Raw genomic sequence first — 19,320 nt, forward strand, 5'->3', positions numbered from 1 at the left:
TGCCACCGGAGGAGACCTTTATCGAGCGGCCGAGGTCAAACAGGCGTGCGCCGTCCGTGTGAGACACGCTCGGCACCCGCGTTCCCACGCTCGCGCAGCCAATGGCAGCGCGGCTCGCCCTCGCCCCGGCTCGCGCCGCCGGGGGGTGTGTGGGGGGGGGGACGCGCGGCGGCCACATCTGCCGGCTGCCCGCCGCCGCTGCTACACGTGCCGCTGCACTGCAAACAGGCTGCCGCCGCAGCCGCCGCCTGCGTGTGCGTGCGTCTGTTGGTGCCTGCGTCGGCGCGCCGCCGCTCGCTTCTTTCGACCCCCCTCCTCCCCCTCGTCCCCCTCGATAGCGCTGCTGCCACAGGCCGCGCCGCATGCGATCGCCCCCCCGTCGTGCTCTCTCTTCGTACCCTCCCCCCCCCCCTACCACGAGCCGCGCTGAGCGCGCGCGGTCGTTTCTTTTCTCGGTTTTTTTTTTTTTTTGTTCTTTCCTCCGGATGCGGAGAGGGCGCGTCGGGCACGCGAGCTGCCCGGGCGCGCCCGATGCCTAGCACGCGCGCACGCTCTGCGTACGTAGCCTGCGGCGGCATGTGCCGCGTGGGTGGAAAAGCGCTGGCGCGCGCGCCGCTCTCCGCCGGGCGACGACGACGACGCCGATGAAGGGTCTCGCAGTCGACGGCGCGAATTAAAGCGCCGCCGGTGCTTTGCCGTGCTCCGGATTGAAGTGCTGGCGCGCAGGGGGTGACTGAGAGAGAAGTATAGCGGGCTCGCGCTGATGCGGTCCCCCTCTGACTGCGTGGGTCAGAGTCCGAAGGACTTCGGTGGGTAGTGCGTGGGGGGGGCGCTTCGATCTTTACCGATGCGCGCTGATTGCACCGCCTTACCCTCGTATTTCTTTCTTCTGGTCGTCCTAGTTAGGTCACATATGCATGTGTTTTCGCTTCCACGCGCACTTTCGCGTCCGCTACGGTCCTCTCGAAGTGCAATGTTGGAACACGTTTGCGTGATGCCTTTGCATGCGTGCACGCAATGCGATGGGGTCGGTCGTGCGTATTCAGAACGCGTATTGTCGATATCAGATTTTGGAGTGGGGACCTCGGTACAGATACGCATGCACTCGCGAATAGCGATAGAATGTGGGTGTAGAAACGCTCTATTACCACGACACGTGGCCGTTGTCTCAGACATTGGCTCTCAGCTGAGCGCCTGTTGTGTCGATTTAGTAATGCCTGCAGATTTAAAAAGAAGAATGCCAACGTCGACAATGCTCTTGAAGTCGTCGGTTCAGTTGACAGTCACGTTTTCTTTCTTTCATTCTTTACCGCGATAAAGTGTGGAGTCGTTTTGCTAGCTGTCGTGTTGCTAAATCTGCATCGCGTGACCTTCATTCGCTGCTTTGATCTTCCTGCTGCGATGAGCTGACACAGCCACCGGGCTGATTTCAGGCATAACATATAAGACGTCTGCGAAACTATTGGCGACTCGAAGTCGGTGCTTTAGTGAAGTTCTGCCTTGTCGATTTTCGTCGGCACTGGACCTTGAAGACGTCTTTGTCTTTTTTTCATGTAATTGGTCTCCCGCTTTCACTGCCTCAGATGTCACCACATGAGGTGATCCTGTCGACATTGATACGATATTGCGTATCAGTCAAAGAACGACGCTTCCAATGTATATAGACGGGACTACAGAACGCGCGGGGGTTTTGTTCTTGAAGTCGTGTTCCGTTGGCGCTCCATTCTTACTGCGGTTCTCGGCGTGTGCCTTCGCCGTCGTGGTTGAGGGTGCTACTGAACTGCCAGATAGTGAGCATCAGGTCGAGTGACCGTCATCGAACTTTGCGCTACGGCAAGGGGACGCAGCCACATTTATGATTTTAGGCGCGAGGCAACGCGTTCGCTTAAACGAAATACGTTTGTCGCAGGGGAGAGATGGTTGTTTTCACACTTTACTCGTCACGTTACGATGGTAACAAAAGCAGCGCACAGGAGAGACACCAGAGAGGGAGACACAGCATTGACTCGTAGTTCAAGTCGCCATTGTAAACCCGTTGGTGTGTTCGCTGTTCTCGTTCTCATTTGCACTTACTGATGCTGTAAAGCTGTGCCTGCTGGCGTTTCCTGTCTCTATATTTGTTTTAGACTATATATATAAAACCGTTAAAAAGTTGTCTGCGACAGACGACACACAATTCTAGTCCTTGAGAAGGATTTCTCCAAGAGGCGGACATCAAGCTTGTGCAATGTATCGAAATACTTAGTTGAAAAATTAACTAAATTTCACTAGTGAGATTTTGACCTAATTGCGGTACGTGTTGAAAGTTACGAATTGTGGTCGGTGAGATATCCACTTGCAACCATGGCAGCGAGAATGAGCCGGCCGCTCCAGCAATTTTTATTTATTATTGTGCGTGCGTGCGTGCGTGTGCGTGCGTGCGTGTGTGCGTGCGTGTGTGCGCGCGTGCGCGTGTGCGTGCGTGTGTGTGCGCGTGTGCGTGCGTGTGTGCGTGCGTGTGTGTGCGCGTGTGCGTGCGTGCGTGTGTGTGTGTGTGTGTGTGTGTTGTGTGTGTGTGTTTTCAGTGCATTTTACGCGTCAGATCGTTTCTTTGTTCTAGGATTCTAGCAAGGTTGCTTTCACAGCTTTTCGCCGCACCGTTTGCGAGGTTTGCTCGTCAAAGGAGCGTACGAGACGAACAGCTAGTTGATTAATATTCATGGAGAAACGGTGCGGTCGAAAACACAAAGGGCGCCGCGCATCAGAAGTCGTCCTTGCAGGAAAAAGCAGGTGTAAAGTATGCAAACACGTACAGACAACTTCGGTCGCAGAGAGCGCGCGGTTAAAGTTCAAGCACCTAATTAAAGGTGAACTCGCTGTTGATTCATCGAATGTCGTCTGCCTTTTGTGGAATGTGGAGCATGTAACATCCGATACATTGGAAGGACGGACGGACAGACAGACACTCTCTTTAGAATTCGTTGCAACAGTCATCGTTCACGTGTTCATCGTTCACGATGCCCATTCCGCATTAAGATCCTTAGAAGGCGAAAGTACCTCTATCCAAATACTTCCCAACCCCCTTACTTCCCTTCTAGATAAAAACCCTGTTCCACGGATACGGTGTTTTTTTCTTTTTTCTTGTCACCAATTATGCTGCCTTCCAACTTTTGCAATTATAATTGGTTTATGCATACACGTCACACTCTGAGGGGTGTTAATGTTTTTATCGTTGATCAATCAATCATAAACTGGTCTCAAGAAAGTCTATAAAATCCGGTAGGCTAGCGGGAAATACCACGAATAATGACGTATTAGGTGCCACTTATACAGGCGCGAAATTTGAGGAATATACGTGCGACCATCACCAGATCTCTATTAATTAATCAACTATAATCTTCTCTCGAAACTAACGATTAATACCGCGGTCACACGGGGCTCTTTCCATCGAGACCCGATTTCTCGATCGCAATCGCTTCTCTTCGACAGCTTGCGCAAAGGAGCCTTAATCGACAACGAAAATATCGATCCCGATAGTGTTCGATCGCGATCGAAGGTATTCCATGGGGTTATTATTCCGCCCGGGAAAACGAAATACGGTTTTCAAAGATCCTAGTTTGTCAGTCTAGTCCGGGTTAGTGGAACTCGCAACACGCATGCATGGGAGCCGATGGAGAGCAGTGCTCCTTACTTCTTCGGCGACTAGAAGAAACGTAGCGCAACATAAAGCACGCGCAAAAGAAAAAAGAAAAAGAAAAAGTTGAAGCCCGCGGAGGAGTGCCCGTCGTCGAACGCGGCGATCGTGCTCGGACGTGTCCGGCGGCTGTCGTGTCGGGAGAAGACACACCCGCCGCGCGCGCGCGATGCCACGCTCTCCGCGAGTGACGTGTGATGCCTCCCCCCCTCACCCATTCCCCGCCTTTCCTCTTCCTAAACTCGCGCCGAGTTGCGTGGGGCGCAGGCCTTGGCCTTTGATGCCACGAGGGCAGAAAGGAGGAAGGGAAAGGCGGCGACGACGCCGTCGCGAGGTCGCCGCCTGTTGTCGCTCGCTTTCTCTTTCTCTCTCCGTCTTCTTTTCTGCCGCGGCGACGCAGCCGGGGCTGAGAACCGTGGGAACGCGACGAACTTTCTTCCGACTGCCGGCACCCGCAAAGGGGGATGTCTAATAGAAACTAGACGCCCGCCCGTCAAGCAGTGAGCGGGCGGGGGGGTAGTCTTCTCTTCAACGTTGTCACCCTCCCCCGCTTCTGTCGTCCTTCTCATACACGCCGTTACACACATACACGTCGAAACTCCCCCTGAGCCTCGTTCCTTGTCCACAGCCTTCGTTTCGCCCCCCGGTGTTCGGGTTCCTCGTCTGCTGCAGCTCCTTCTCTCTGAGCAGACGACAGGGAAACTCCTCGGCAGAGGCTAGGAAACGGGAATAGGGAGCAGGAGGGCGACTGGGGCTCTAGCATATATACCATGGCTCACGAAATATGTGCAGCACATAAGGAAGTCTGCGGCCAGCTTCGGCCAACTAGGACCGGGAGAAAAGCCCTCCCGAGGCCGGCTGAATCTAGAGGAGGGTCGCAAGGGGAATGTGGAGAAGCTCTTCCTCCTTTCCCGTTTCCGATTTCTCCTTACGAGCACGTTCTCGTTCCTGATTTGGGATGACGACCGCGGCCCGCTTGTAACTTTGCCTTTGCTGCACAGAGTTGATGAAACGTACGATGACGAGGGCCGAGGGAAGAGCCAAGGCAGAAGCAGAGGGGATGGTCGGGGGGGGGGGGGGGGATGGCGAAAGGGAAGGGGAGTGCGTGACATTGGCCAACAACAGCACGCGGGAGCACGTATAGCGGGAGCGTGGGAACGTTGAAGCGGATCGCTGTGGCGAGTCGGCTGTCGGGATTGCGGGTGGCAAAGTGCATGCCGGAGAAGAGCTCGCGGGGCTTCAGTGGAACGCGGTTGAAAGACCGCTCTCCGCACGTCTATAGGGGAGAAAAAAAGAATCCCTCGCGTCACAGTGTGAGGGCATTCATCGCGGCAGGTTCTGGGACGTAAGGGAAGCCGAAGGTTCCGCACGGGAATGGGCATTGGGGGAGAGTTGGCGGCCTGTGTGGTGAACAGCCGGGTATACACAAATGCGCGTGGCCCATTCCCTCGTCGTGCGGGCCCAGCGGTAGAATGCCGCAACACGGGCGCCGTATTGCGCGCCGCTGGAAGTTGGGGAACGACCGCACAGATGATGTGACGGGACGACGATGTTGCAGAAGGGCAGAGGAGGCCGCACTGCCTAAGCCGCGATGGCTATATGACGTTCCGAAATGAGCCTTGGTTATACTTGTATTTCTTTCTTTCTTTCATTCTCGTCGGCTGCTTCAAGTGCGTGCGCAGCAATTGGCATACGATGCTCTATACCGTCGTCCTTGTGAGCTAGTCTGGCTTCGGGGCCCTTTTAACTGCACGCGTGTGCATGCAGGCTCACGTGTGAATGTCTGCTAGTGTGAGCGTGTGCGCATGCGTGCATAGTGCTGTCGGTCATGTCTACTTGCTTGTACGCGAATAGTTCTAAAGGAGAAGCGCGTATGACTCTAGACAGCTACACGCGACAGCAACACAATGAAAAAAAAAAATGTGGTTTCCTGCTTTTTTTCCTTACTTTCCTTTTCAGTCGTCTAATGTGTGCGGAAAGAAGTGACGCGCGTGTGTAGGCGTCGTTGAGAATGTGCATTCATCGCGATCGCCTTGCTCTCTTTAAAGAGCGAACTCAATTCTGCAAGTACAGCGAGCTTGCGACGTACAGTCTGCATTGAACACGTCTGTCTCAACTCGGGGGCCGTAATTTACAGATGGGAAAATGACTTCGACAACATTCATCGATGCTTTGCACGTACTAGTTCTTGCTCGCTGCTCCTATTCGTTTGTCATAGCGCGGCGGCGTTATTTTGAGAGGGCTTCTTATACGGTAAAACGTACATCGTGCGTCACCGCGACGTCATGCTGGGGAGCTGACTTACAGTGTCACGGCTACTTTTGCAACGGCGCACACTTTCAGTTTCGGAGCCGACAGCCTTATGGCGTTTTTCACTGGTCGATCTGGAGCAGCCACCTGAATCCTCGAGCGAGCGCTCGGCTTTCACCAATCCGAGTCTGCCAGTGGAGCGCACGAACGCTCCGCGGGAGATCACACAGGAAGTCTGCGTGCACGTGACACAAACCGGTTCCGCAAACTATGCCCAACACAATGTTGTGCGTACCGACCGGGCATGGACCGGGTACCGATTTCGCTTGAAGACGGAAGTGACGCCATGTGACGCGTTCTATTTCCGCCCGAATCCGCGTCTCGGCGGCGGAGCAAGTGAGAGCGATCCGGCGCGGAGCGAGTTGATCCGAAACGACCAGTGGAACGCGCGAACCCGCTCCAGATCGACCAGTGAAATGCGGATTCGTTGCCGCGGAGCAAAAAATCCTGCTCCGAATCGACCAGTGAAAAACGCCATTAATGTTACCTTAAGCAATGGTATGTACTGGCCATGCTGATTCTTATGTCTTGGTTATTTTTCTCAAGTATAAAGGTGTGTGCTATAGTTGGTCCCGTGCGTCAAAAAAAAAAAAAAAAACGGCCGAAGAATACACGCATATATAACTTAAGACTGGCACATGCAGTTGTGCGCGTCCGAATTTTCTCCATGTTTTCTGCGCATATATTTGTGTCCATAGTTTCGGAATTAACGTACTAACACCGACCAAAATTTTATTGAAGGGTACCCAACCAATATTTTATTGAAGGGTACCCTGTAGATTGGAGAAAAAATACAGCAGAAATTTGCTGTTTAATTGGAGACGCCACTTAGGTTTGCAGTTTTACTACAAGAGAGCTCGGTAAGCCCCATAACGCTGCCGCCATGCGGCGTTGTCGCTGTTCAAACGGCTATTTATTACCGATCGCTTGGCGCTAACTTATGTCGACGTCCTTGCTCAGCTTACCGGAGAGCGTATAATTCACCATAGTGACTAAACCGATTGTCTTTAACCTCGATGATGATAATTATAATTAATAAATAATTTATTTACCATGCCCAGGAACAACCGTGAGGTCTAAGTGCGCACGCATACATTATAAAAACATAAAGAACGGCAAATGATTAAAAAGAACAATCTTGAAGAGTGTACATACAACAAGACGCAAGGTGAATAGAAAGAAAGAGCAGAAGAAGGGCAGTTGAATAATATGTGAAATTATGACACAACAACGCAAAGTAAGGAAAATAACAATGACAACGAGTTATGAAAAATACGAAGGTCATGAAAGTAAGCATTATAAAGACTCTGTATTCTGTGGACGGTTGAGTGTTGGGGATGACAGGCAGGAACATAGAAAGGTCTATGTTCTCTGTTGATCTTATACGCGAAATAATATGTGAAACTATGACGCAACAACGCAAAGTTAGGAAAATAACAATGACAACGAGTTATGAAAAATATGAAGCTCATGAAAGTAAGCATTATAAGGACTCTGTATTCTGTGGACGGTTGAGTGTTGGGGATGACAGGCAGGAACATGGAAAGGGCTGTGTTCTCTGGTGATCTTATACGCGAAATACGAAGCATGAGAGAACTAAAGAGTTCTGGGCAGGTGAGGATGCCGTGAAGGAGTTTGAAAAGAAACGGGTCAGCGTGATTACGTAGGCAGCGAAGTAAAGGTAATGACAATAATACAACAGCGCTAGAACAAGGTCCAGTGTCCCTGTTAGCAAAGCGGTGGTGATATATGCTTAGAAACTTTTTTCTGTACCCGGTCTATAATGTGAGTGTTGGATCTAGAAATACCATTCCAGACGACTGACGCGTATTAGAGTTGAGGAAGACAGATTGTTGCGCAAAATTTGCGGAGCGTCTCGATCGTCCGCAAACATAGCCAAGAGAGCGCACGCCTCGCATGCGACGCATTTATTCTGAGCTGAAAAGTGTAGGGTTGTATGAAAAAGTGCACTGATATCATTGATCTCACAGACCTTACTTACACAATGGTACATAATCTACAGAATAAGAATAATAAATGCTTGTTGTTTTGCGTGCGAAAGTCATAAATTTGGTCTTGGCAGCATTCAATAGGAGCTTATCTTTGCACCATTTAGAAAACGAAACCAGGCCAGACCGCAGGATGAGACCGTCAGCAGCAGTACGAATACCCTTAAAAATCTTGATGTCATCGGCATATAGAAGCAATGATGAATTGCGCATAATACCCTTAAAAATCTTGATGTCATCGGCATATAGAAGCAATGATGAATTGCGCATAGCGGAAAGAATGTTATTATTAAAAATTAAGAAAGGGAGTGGTCCTAATGCTGATCCTTGAGGGAACGCGGCTAGTTGCCGTGTAAAAAGAAGACGTTTGGCCATTGACGTTCATATAACATGCTCTAGCGAGAAGCTAACTACACAAGCCATTTACATTTGACGAATCAACACCGAGGTACGTAAGCTTGATCAGAAGCGGCGAGTGGCCGACTACATCAAAAGCCTTGCTGAGGTCACAATAGATGTCAACTTGCCCGCTTCGAAGTACCGGCGCGGAGGTCCGTCACAAAACTTGCGACAGTGTAGCGGCCGGCGAGAAAGTCATGGTGATTCAGAATCAATGAGTTTTTCACACTAAAGAAACAACATGATGTGAAGAGCAAGCTAAATAATAATAATAATAATAATAATAAGTGCAGTCAGAGCGCGTGCGCGCGTCTGTTTGTGATCACTGTGTATGCTGTATTCCTCATGCAACGCACCATAATCATGCGAGGCTATTTATCAGTAAGGACGCATCAAGGCATGCGCAAGCAAGGCATCAGTAACACATCCAGCTCCTCAATAAAGTCAACATCTCTTTTTCGCGTGTGCGCAGAGTTATATGAACGCATCGAAGCCACTCGGAAGAATACGCCCGGAATACGCGTCCATGTGGTTACCGCATCAGTATGCGCGCGAGCGCCCTCTTCCGTCGTCCGTCTTCAAACGCAGCTTGCGCGCGCGCGCACGCGCGCGTGTGTGTGCGTGTCCGCCGCGTGTGCGTTTCAGGTGGCGGCGGCGTCAGTTCCCACGGTGGCGAGCGAGCCTCGGCGGGCCGACGCCTGACCTCTTGGCGCCCGTGACCCCACCCCGCGCTGAGCGCGCGCGGGATGAAACTGGCGGGGGGTTTGGGGAGGGGAGGGCGAAGATAGGGGGGGGGGGGGCAGCGTTGAACGCTCGGCTCGCGCGCCCCTCGGGCGCACGCCTGCCGCCGCGGCGGCCGTTGGGCGATGGGGGAGGAGGAGGAGGGCGCGAAGACGCGTGCGGTGGAAAGGGTGGAGGGGAGAAAGCGGGGTGCGAGCGAGGAAGACGCGCCGCCGTCGGAGAAGAAAGCCTTCCGCTGGTCGTCGTCGCCCGGTGTGACGCGGCGCCACTCGAGGAAAGGGCGCGCCGTGCAGCTCTGCTGCAACGACGACGCGCCTACGAGTGACGTCACAACAAGGAAGCCCGCAACGTAAACCTCGAGACGCAGGCGCGCGAAGCCCACCCGATCCGCGTCTTACGGCGTTCGGGCCAGCAATCGTCAATGTACCGAATGATGTTCGGTTGACGAGTACAGAGGCACCTCCGGGGTGTCAGGTCCCCCTCCCATCTCACTACGGCGCATGCGCATTCAACCTGTTGCCCAGCGTACGCCGAGAAACATATAGAAGAAAAAAATATACCTGACTCGGGCAGCCCCGAGGCGCAGTCTACTCTAAGCCGTTCCATTACACGCTTGAGGCTCTTTCAACATATTTGGCACTTGCGCCACAAAACACCCCATCATGATGAGCTCCATTATAATGAATCCCTTCACATGATCTAGCAACATAGAAAAATTGCATAAGTGCGTGGTTCAAAGGAAGTTTCTTGGTGGGTAAGTTGGTAGCCTCAGATTCAGGGTCAGGGTAGTGCACAGTTAATAATAAAACAGAAATCAAGCGCGCAGGCGCGAGCACAAGGGAACAAGCGTGCGGGAAGAGCGCCGAATTTACAACTAACTTCACTCACGAAGGACGTTCTAAAATCTGGGAGCTATCTGGGAGGTGCAGAAAGCTCTGACTTTGTTCACGAAGAACTCACCGCAATATGCAGTGGCCCTGGTGAATAAAGGGTGTCGTAAATTCAGTACTAGGTTCCTTCTTCGTTCCTTGTGTATGCGTTTGAATCGTTCGCCTTCGGTTCGTCCGCATTGTGTCGAGGGAATTCTTGCGCCGCAACACATGGAAGTGATCATATCCCCAGTTACCTTAAGATCAAAGGTTTGGCCAGCTGTCATTCGCCAAACACAATCTGGACAATTGACTGGCCTACATTCGAAACCAGCATGGAAGAAGCTTGTCGCGAACGTCTCCCTTCTGGCCTTCAGCAAGCGATCAAGAAAGCAACGCAAAATGCATGTGCATGCTGACATGCTCTCCAATGTTTTCAGAATCCGACGTGGAGTTGCAGCGACTCCGTGCGATTCAACGGCTTGCGGAGCGAAGGTACCGACGCACAAAGTCCATCCATGATCAAAGAATAGCCAGACACACGCAAAAGAAGATCCAGCGCTAGAAGATCCACTCATAAACAAAAGCTTATGAATCCCTAGGCCACCGGAAACCTCTCTCTCATATAGGGAGAACCTTACGAGGCCTACGTGTAATTCCCGAGCAACGCCGCGTGCCATTCAAAGCCCTGGCGCTTCTCCGACATCGAGTGGACATCGAGGTAGCGGGAGATTTCTGCAGGAAGATTGCAGGTCGATTAGTGTACATAGGCTCCCTTGGTACGGGTAGCATCATGCCGCTTTTCACGAGATCCACACATGGACCTGCCTTTCACCACAGAGGAGCTGGATGCGGCTCTTGCTTTGTGTAATCGGTCTTCGTTGCCTGGACCAGACGACATATCCTGCCGTGCCACATCTTGTGCCACCTGTGTGAGCGATCATGAAATGCGTTGCTGGATATATTCAATGAATTCTGGTGGGATGGGAACGTTCCTCAAGAATGGAAGACAATGCTTGTGATGCCACTGCTCAAATCTGGCAAGTCGCCACTAGATTTGGCGTCATACCGCCCAGTCGAGCTAGCTATAGTTGCGCAGGGAAGGTCCTATACGCCATATCTATCAATGGGCAAAACATCTGTTACACCAGGGCGCACACATTCTCAGGGGTGATCATTGATCGAGACCTCAGCTGGAGTCGCCATGCGGCCTACCTGAAGAAACGTCTAACGGCCATTTCACATGTTTTCAAATTTCTTGGAGGGACAACGTGGGGTATGTCAGTACACGCAATGTTGCACCTCTACAGGGCGCTGTTCCTCGAGTATCTGAGGTACAGCTTACCTGTGCTGAGCAATACCTGCAGAAGCAACATCCGCACAATCGAGAGTGCTCAGCTGACGCAGACACTAGGGTTTGTCTTGGATTGCTAAGCTGCACGTCGACATCAGAAATAACTGCGATAGCTGAAGATTATACCCAGTCACAACTTATACCACATTGGAGCTGCTCAGAGCACACATTAGGCACATTGCCCGCGCCCCGTTGCACCACCTCGCCGCATGCACTGCCGAAAGACCGGCCCAGTGCCCCCAGGAGATACCGGCGTACCGTACGTGACTGCCTCCCGGGAGATTATGCACCAGCCGAGAGGCTCCTATCACCTCACTGGTGTTTGGCTCGCCCACAAGTTCGACTCTCGGTATAGCAGGAATTTGAGTACTCTCGTCGCGAGCTCTCAAGCAGCTATCTCTACTAATACTGCACGAGACATGCAAGGGCCATCTTCACATTTACACTATAGTGGCTAGACAACTGCTGACAGATCTACACGAGCTGCGATCTTCCGCGAAAAAGCCGTGACCATTCAGTTTAAAACTTCTCACCGAACAACGTCGACTGCTGCGGAGCTTGCGGCACTGCGCCGAGCACTGCACGTGATTCATGAGTATCCACCACAAAGATGTAGCGTATTTACCGATTCGAAGGCAGGCCTACATTGTACGCTATCCACTCTACGTCATTCACTACAAGACCAACTTGTGCTGGAAATAAGGAAGCTAGGTCACCAACTAGCAGAAAGAGGACATGACATCACCTTTCAGTGGTTCCCAGGCCACTGCGGCATCATGGGCAACGAACATGCCGATGAAGCTGCTCGGAGGGCACACGAAAATGCTGGGAAGGAACGTACTATCAAGAACCGACGCAGCATCAACGCTTCGCATACTCGCGAGTGATGCCACACGGTCCATGTGAAACACGCCAGGTTTCCGGCATACTCGATTGCACCGCCTGGACCCATCCCTTCGACAACGCATTCCATCTGGGCTTTCCCGAATCGACAACTGTTCTCTGCAGATTGTGGCTTGGAGTGCCTCTTGCGAATACATTTGCTTGCCGCATCGGAGTGGCCGGCAGTGCTGTCTGTGATAGTTGCGGCAGCGAGTAAACAATCTAACACATCCTCTGTGATTGTCCCTGCTACAGTCGCTCGTGACGGAGTTGGTACGCCTCGACGGCTGGCCGCTTTCTGAGCAGACGATCTTAGTGCCGGCTGATGCGATCTTCACACCAGAAGGCGACGAAATCACTACTGAAGTTCGTCCGGCAAGCGACGTGTTTGAACGACTGTGACACTTCCGAGTTCCTTCGTCTTTGTGTGTGTTCTCTTTTTTTTTTCATTCTGTATTCTCCCTTTCTATATGTGTGCATTTTTCTTTAGATTTCTATCACACCTTACCCCTTTCCCAGTGCAGGGTAGCAAACTGGATATCTGCCTTCCGGTTAACCTACCTGCCTTTCGTATCTCATTTCTCTCTCTCTCTCTCTCTTTGGTGCCGCGGTCTGCTGCGGTCGCTCGGTTACTGCGAGAATGTATGGTTAGTACATAGCTTTGTAGAGATGCGTGTTTGCGGCATCAAGTATTAAATGAAAGCCAATAGCTTTGTTTGCCTCCTTTGCCCGTTCTCGTGGTTGGCGGCGATCGGTGGTCGATGATCGGACTTGCGCTGTAGAAAGACGCCGAGGGAAAGTGCGCTTGTTATCTCGAAACCCAGTTACGGAGAGCGGCTGTCGCGCGCGCCCTCTGCAGAGCTATGGCCTCCGAGATTTGCGCGCGCACGCAGGCTCGCAAATCTCGGAGGCCGTGGTGGGGCACTCGATAAGGAAAACGCTCCTTCGCTTGCTCGCAGGTTCGCTCGTTCGGGCTATTCGCCAACGTAGACAACCATCGTCTATGTTTCCTGTACAATTTTTTTTTTGCTCCGCTTTATCTTTCTATGTTTCCAAGCGCTCGTAGTTTTCTATACAATGCGATGCGACTGATCTCAGCGCACGTGCGTAACTATTACGGAAATTGCACTTATAGCAAATTGGGAATCGCTATAATCATTGTAATCGATTATAATCAATTATACTCATTGCGAATCGTTGCACTTGTAACGCAAGATGCCATTAAAAATTGTGTTTGAGTCCGCACACCCTGAGTAACAGAAAAAAAAAAATCTCGAAGCATGTGCTTTTGCTGGCGACTTGCGCCGGAAGCGATTGCAGAGGCTCCGAGCTCTTCATGGCTGCCAAGTTTTGGACATGGCCCATTTGCAACGTCACGAAGCTGTTTGAATAGAGAAGGACAAAGCTTAGGCAAATCCACATGTATACATATAGCTCCCATCCTTCCTGCGCCGACTGAAGCGCCTTGCAGAGTTCCGTCTATGCAGCGATTTTTGCACGAAACTATATGTACGTGTCTAGAGACTGAGCAGTCATCCCTCCGAAATTTCGCCTGTATCGTCATCGTACAGACCAGCCCGGTCCCTGGCCATGGTGCGCAGTCCATTTGTCTATGCTAGAGGCGGGGGAATATACAGTTTTTCGAATACCAATCCAATTCGAATAAAAAATGCCCCCCGCACAAAACACACACACACACACACACACACACACACACACACACACACACACACACACACACACACACACATATATATATATATATATATATATATATATATATATATATATATATATATATATATATATATATATATATATATATATATATATATGCAGAAGGAATATTTGTTTCTTTAATTATATGTGCTACTCGTCTACTGACTTGTGAAAAAACAATGACAACTGACAACTATCAGGTACATGATCAGTGTTAAACCTAAGAACACTAAGAGCATGTCATAAAAAAAAGAAACTGCACGAGTAGTTTTTCAACAATTTAGGGCCTGTTGCAAACAATCTTTTCAAGAGGGAATGGCTGCTGCGTAACAAGTTTTCCAAAAACCATAAATAAGTGGTTGTCGGAAAAAAGGTCGGAAGTCATGGAAAAATAAAAGCAAAGCTGCCGAAGGACTTGTGCTCCGCTGACGCATGCAAGAGGGCTAGTTGGTAGGAAAATATCACAAGTTGTAGCGCAAGAAATAAAACTGCTACATGACTAGCATGGCTAGGCTACGGGTGTCAAAAATGTCATTTCTGCGGGTGTCGAAAATGCAGAGACGCCCCTGTCACATGCATTGGGGGCACGCTAAATATCCCCTGGTGGTTAAAATTAATGCGGGTCCCCCCCCCTCCCCCCCTACGGCGTGCATCATAATCAAATTGTGGTTTTGGCGCGTGAAACCCCAGAATTCCATTCACCATTCGGTTGTTCCTAAATATTTGGTTAGTTTCGAGAATACCGAATTGTTCCTTTCCGCACGCAAACGGGTTAGTGTGCAGTATTCGATTCGTACTCGAGACTACACCCAAACTGACCCCATTGTGACGTCATTAGCGGTATGGGGTGTATATATATATAGCTCTTGCGGTGGAGTGGACAGGCTCTCTCAGGTGCAGGGACGGGACGGGTGGGATGTTTGAAAGGGATAAAATGTGCGAAGAGAGCTATATACAGGTCCTATTTTTTTTTTCCTTGTGTGCCATACAGAATACTTATGAAGAGGTTATAAGCGGAGCGAAGGTGGCGTTTTTGCCGACGAGTTCCTGGGGGAAATGGCCATATACTTTGCCCCCAATAACGCACGCGAGCTTCAGAAGACTAATTAACAACATTCAACGATTAAAATTTCATTAGTGCCTTAGGGGCAGTTGTTTAAATGGTGAAATTGAAGGCGTGCAGTCGCATTTCGATGAGCCGTCATTTCTTTTTTTTAACGTTGAATTTGACACCTCAATAGAGATATTTATCGTCGAATTTCAACGGTACGTCCAAGCAATATCGAATGCGAGCCCGCCGTCCGAAGCGCAGGAAAGGCCGCCCCGCTGCCAAGGGAACGCTCCGTTGCACCAAACCGCGAGGAATAATAATAATAGTTGGGGTTTTACGTGCCAAAACCACTTTCTGATTATGAGGCACGCCGCAGTGGAGGACTCCGGAAATTTTGCCCACCTGGGGTTCTTTAACGTGCACCTAAATCTAAGCACACAGGTGTTTTCGCATTTCGCCCCCATCGGAATGCGGCCGCCGTGGCCGGGATTCGATCCCGCGACCTCGTGCTCAGCAGCCCAACACCATAGCCACTGAGCAACCACGGCGGGTTAACCGCGAGGAAGTTTGAAACTCAACGACTCGCCCCGTCGCGGCAGGTAATGATGTACGGGAGGCTTCGCCTGGCGAGCAAGTGCTGCCGTCTGCATGGATGTGCATCAAAACGTGACTGCCTCCAAATTTGCCAGTTAGACAGCTGCCCCAGCAGGATATTTACGAATAAAGAAAGGTAATTAATGACTTTTTTGTTAATAAGTTGTCTGGAGCTCACGCTATTAGCGGCAAAGTATATGTCCGCCTCGCCTATATGAAGTCGTCTGCGAAAACACCCATGATCGCTGCTGCGCTTATTACATTTTTGTAAACAATCCGTATTGTCTTTAAAAAAATCCCAAGTGTCCTTAGCGATCGCCCAAGAGACCCGAATGTGAAAGCCTTCTAAAGCCTACTGTAATTCACCTTACTCCTCCTTAATCCACCTTAATACACCCTAATCCATCTTAATCCACAATATACCCTCCTTAATAAACCTTAATCCATCCTAAGCCTGCTTAATCTGCGTAATCCACTTCGATCTTACTTATTTCACCTTATTCGATATTAATCCACCCTAATCCACCTTAATCCAATCACTTATCAATCATGAATTAATTCTTTGGTAATAATTATCTATTATACACGGCTGTACCTGCTTTGGTTCGCGTCTGGCCTTGGGTCAGGTGATATTTTCTGTACCTCACAACGCGGCCTTGAAACATAAAGATTTATGGCTTTCGCCTTTCGCCTTAAAAAAAAAAAAGAACAGCCTGTTTAATGTGGGGCATTCCCGGGCGTCCGACGTGTCGGCCGGCTTTGTCACATGACATCTCGTTTTCCTGAATACAGGATACCCCAATTATACTGCGCGCAAACATTTGCGTGTCAGCGTGTGCGGCGACGCAAGGCGTCTCAAACGCAGCGTATAAACCTGACGTCACACTCATGCACGCGGCAATCAACGAGGAGAACGTCCTCGCCGTGTATAGTACAGTTCTGTCCACAGGTGCACCAGTACCTAGCTGCCACACGCGTAAACATCGCACGCACGGCGAATTGAAGCAACCTCGTGCAAGGTCACATATACTTGCACGTTTATGTTTGTTAATAATACTTTTATTGCAGTGATAGCTGATGGGCTTGCCTCAGCCAATCTTCGGGCAGTCTGTCGCAAGTGCAATCATTATCTTTTCGGTGCAGAGCTGGTCTGAAAGCTAATACATAGCCTGTTTGTCTCCGCCTAACTACACGCTCCCGTGTGCGCGTTGTGACGCGTCGCGACGCGGCCTTCGTTTACGTCATCATACCCGCATTGCGCCGCACACCACCAGGTGCTCTTGTACAGTCTGCTATAGAGCGTCATTTAGACGCTGTCTTAAGGAAATCGCATTTACAATGTAGTATTATGATTTGCGACGAGCGGTTCAATGATTAAATGTATGCCGTCTAAACACGCAGGAAATAGGACAGGGAGCAGCATTAATGTTGTTTTCAAGCAAAGGCGGCGCGTTGATTCGAACCCGACACGTCAGATTGTTCCTGTAGGGTGGCGTTCCTGCTGGATGTTTCCTCCGTCAGAACGCTTTCGCGCTTTACGTATACCAGGTGTCCCAGTTAAGTTGGAACAAGATTTAAAAACAAAAAAAGAGCTCTAGAGAAATTGTACCGACTGCATAGTAGCCGTAGTCGTGTGTACTTACAGCCAGTATTTTTTTAAGTCACGAAGTATTAATTAATTAATTGATTTTAATCAGCGAACTCTTTGTATTATTGCTTGAATCGCAAAGATGTCAGTTACAAAGTTCTAATTGACACAAATAACATGAAATGTACATAAAGAGGATAGATAAGGATGAGGAGTTGAATGAAGAAAAGGGAAGCAAAGAATTACGGCAGCGTTCAGGAACGAGTGAAATATATATTATGAGGAATATAGCTACATAAAAAACTGTACAAAGGTAAATAAGATTGACAGAAGTAATCAAAAGGAAAGTGAACATAAGGACAAGTGAAAGAACGGATGAGCGATCATGTTTGCGAACGCAAGAAAATGCAAGGAAAGTAGGAAATGGAGAGAGAGAAAGACTGAGGGAAATAATAGACGAATAAGAACGAAGGAAACGAAGGCAGGGAGAAAATTACGAACGAAGAAAGAAACAGTGACGTACTTATGGAATGAAGTAAGCATTCAGCGTCCGTTGTGCCACTGGGTTATGGCCACGAAGCCTCGGAAGCGGAGAGCCTCGAACAGCAGCAGCAGTGCGGTGGCAACGTCGTGCTCTAGCCATACACAATATACACTGGGGGCACACACGCGCACGCAACGCAAGGCAGTGTCAGCGCTCTTGCTGACTTCCTCTTACTTTTTTTTTTTTTGTTCTCCGGTCTCCTTTTCGCTCGTTTCGTCCACGCGTGTGCGGTGCGGCAGGGGTGAGTCTTCGGCGCGCGCCTACTGGATCTTCGGTCGCGCGACTGCGCCATATTCCCTCCCCATTCGGGGCAAAAAAAAAAAAAAGAAAGAAAAAACGTGCGTCGCGCGGCCGATAAGACGTTGCGGCGAATTACTTCTCGCCCTCTCGCACCGTATCCAAGGGGTGTCACGTGGTACGATCCTAGCGAGTGATCCGATGTTAGGGCAGACCGTCAGCGAATCACGTACCCGCTCTCAGAAAAGAAGAAAGAAAGAAAGAGATGGAGAGAGAGAGAGAGAGTAACGAGTTTTTAACTCTTACTCGCGTGGGTACACATTGATAAGTAAAAAAAAGTGGCCGACGATTAAGCTCCTTGGTAATGCGATCTTTGAGCGCAGCTGCTTCCTTACTTCAACAACAGGTAACCGCATACAGAACACGCAGTGCCGAATGTAGGCGGATCTGCGTTCCGCGGAGAGGGGGAGGGGGAGATTAGCAATTATTATTTAATGTTTCTTCCGAGGTGGGATGAGGAAACTGGTGGAGAACAGTGGTATTAAGTAGAGGTCACACATTCACTCACAGATAGGCCTCAATGTGGCCGCACAAGGTTGGGGTGGGAAGTAGAAGTAAGGGGACGAACCGCTATAACTGACTTTCGAGTCACCGTAACGGCACTGCGCCAGGTAAGGGGAGGTACAGGGCAAGAGTGGAGATGGGAGAAGGACAGTCAGGCGCAAGTACTGCCAGGGGCGACAAGTGCCACTGAGGAACGCGCCCCGCAAACAGGGAAGCGAGAGACACGTCTGAGAACCGTACAGCCACGCGACGCGGAGACGGAGCAGAGAGCCGTGGATCACGCGGGAGGCGGCAAGGACCGCCCGCCGCCGGCACCGCGGCAGTGCGGCGACAGCGGGAGAAGGGACGGCGAGGGCGGAGTGGACCGTAGTAGACGGCAGCGGTGAGAGTCACCGCAACGGCGTTGCGAGGTGGAAGGGGGCGAGAGGATAGGCGAGAACACGTGATCCGGCTTTGGAGGAGAAGGAGCGAAGAGAGCAAGGCTCGCGCCGTGCGCGAGAAATGGCGCCAGGAGCGTGCGCAGCTAGAGCAGCGCGCTGGCCCCGGCTACCGAGCTGGTTACGGCGAGGCACGACGGCGAGGCCGACGGCGACGCGAAACGCCGGAACGGGCGCCAAAGAGCCGCACTCTAAAATCGTATTGGGTTAGACGTTCCGAAACTACCGTGGGTTACAGTTAGCGCGGGTAAATGGGACTTTAGGCACGAGGGCTGCAGTGGAGGGCTCCAGATTTAATTTGATCGCGCGCGGGGTTCGCGTGCACGCAAAGCACGGTGCACAAACCGGG

At 50.7% G+C, this 19,320-nt stretch overlaps 1 long non-coding RNA gene across 1 annotated transcript in view; it reads left to right on the forward strand.

Moving 5' to 3' along the window:
- The window catches only part of LOC142575584 (uncharacterized), a 121,981-nt gene that overhangs the window by 14,061 nt on the left and 88,600 nt on the right, over positions 1-19,320 (forward strand). The gene's annotated exons all lie outside the window — the stretch shown is intronic.

This window comes from Dermacentor variabilis, chromosome 3 (assembly GCF_050947875.1).
Source record: "Dermacentor variabilis isolate Ectoservices chromosome 3, ASM5094787v1, whole genome shotgun sequence".
Classification (NCBI taxonomy): Eukaryota; Metazoa; Arthropoda; class Arachnida; order Ixodida; family Ixodidae; genus Dermacentor; species Dermacentor variabilis.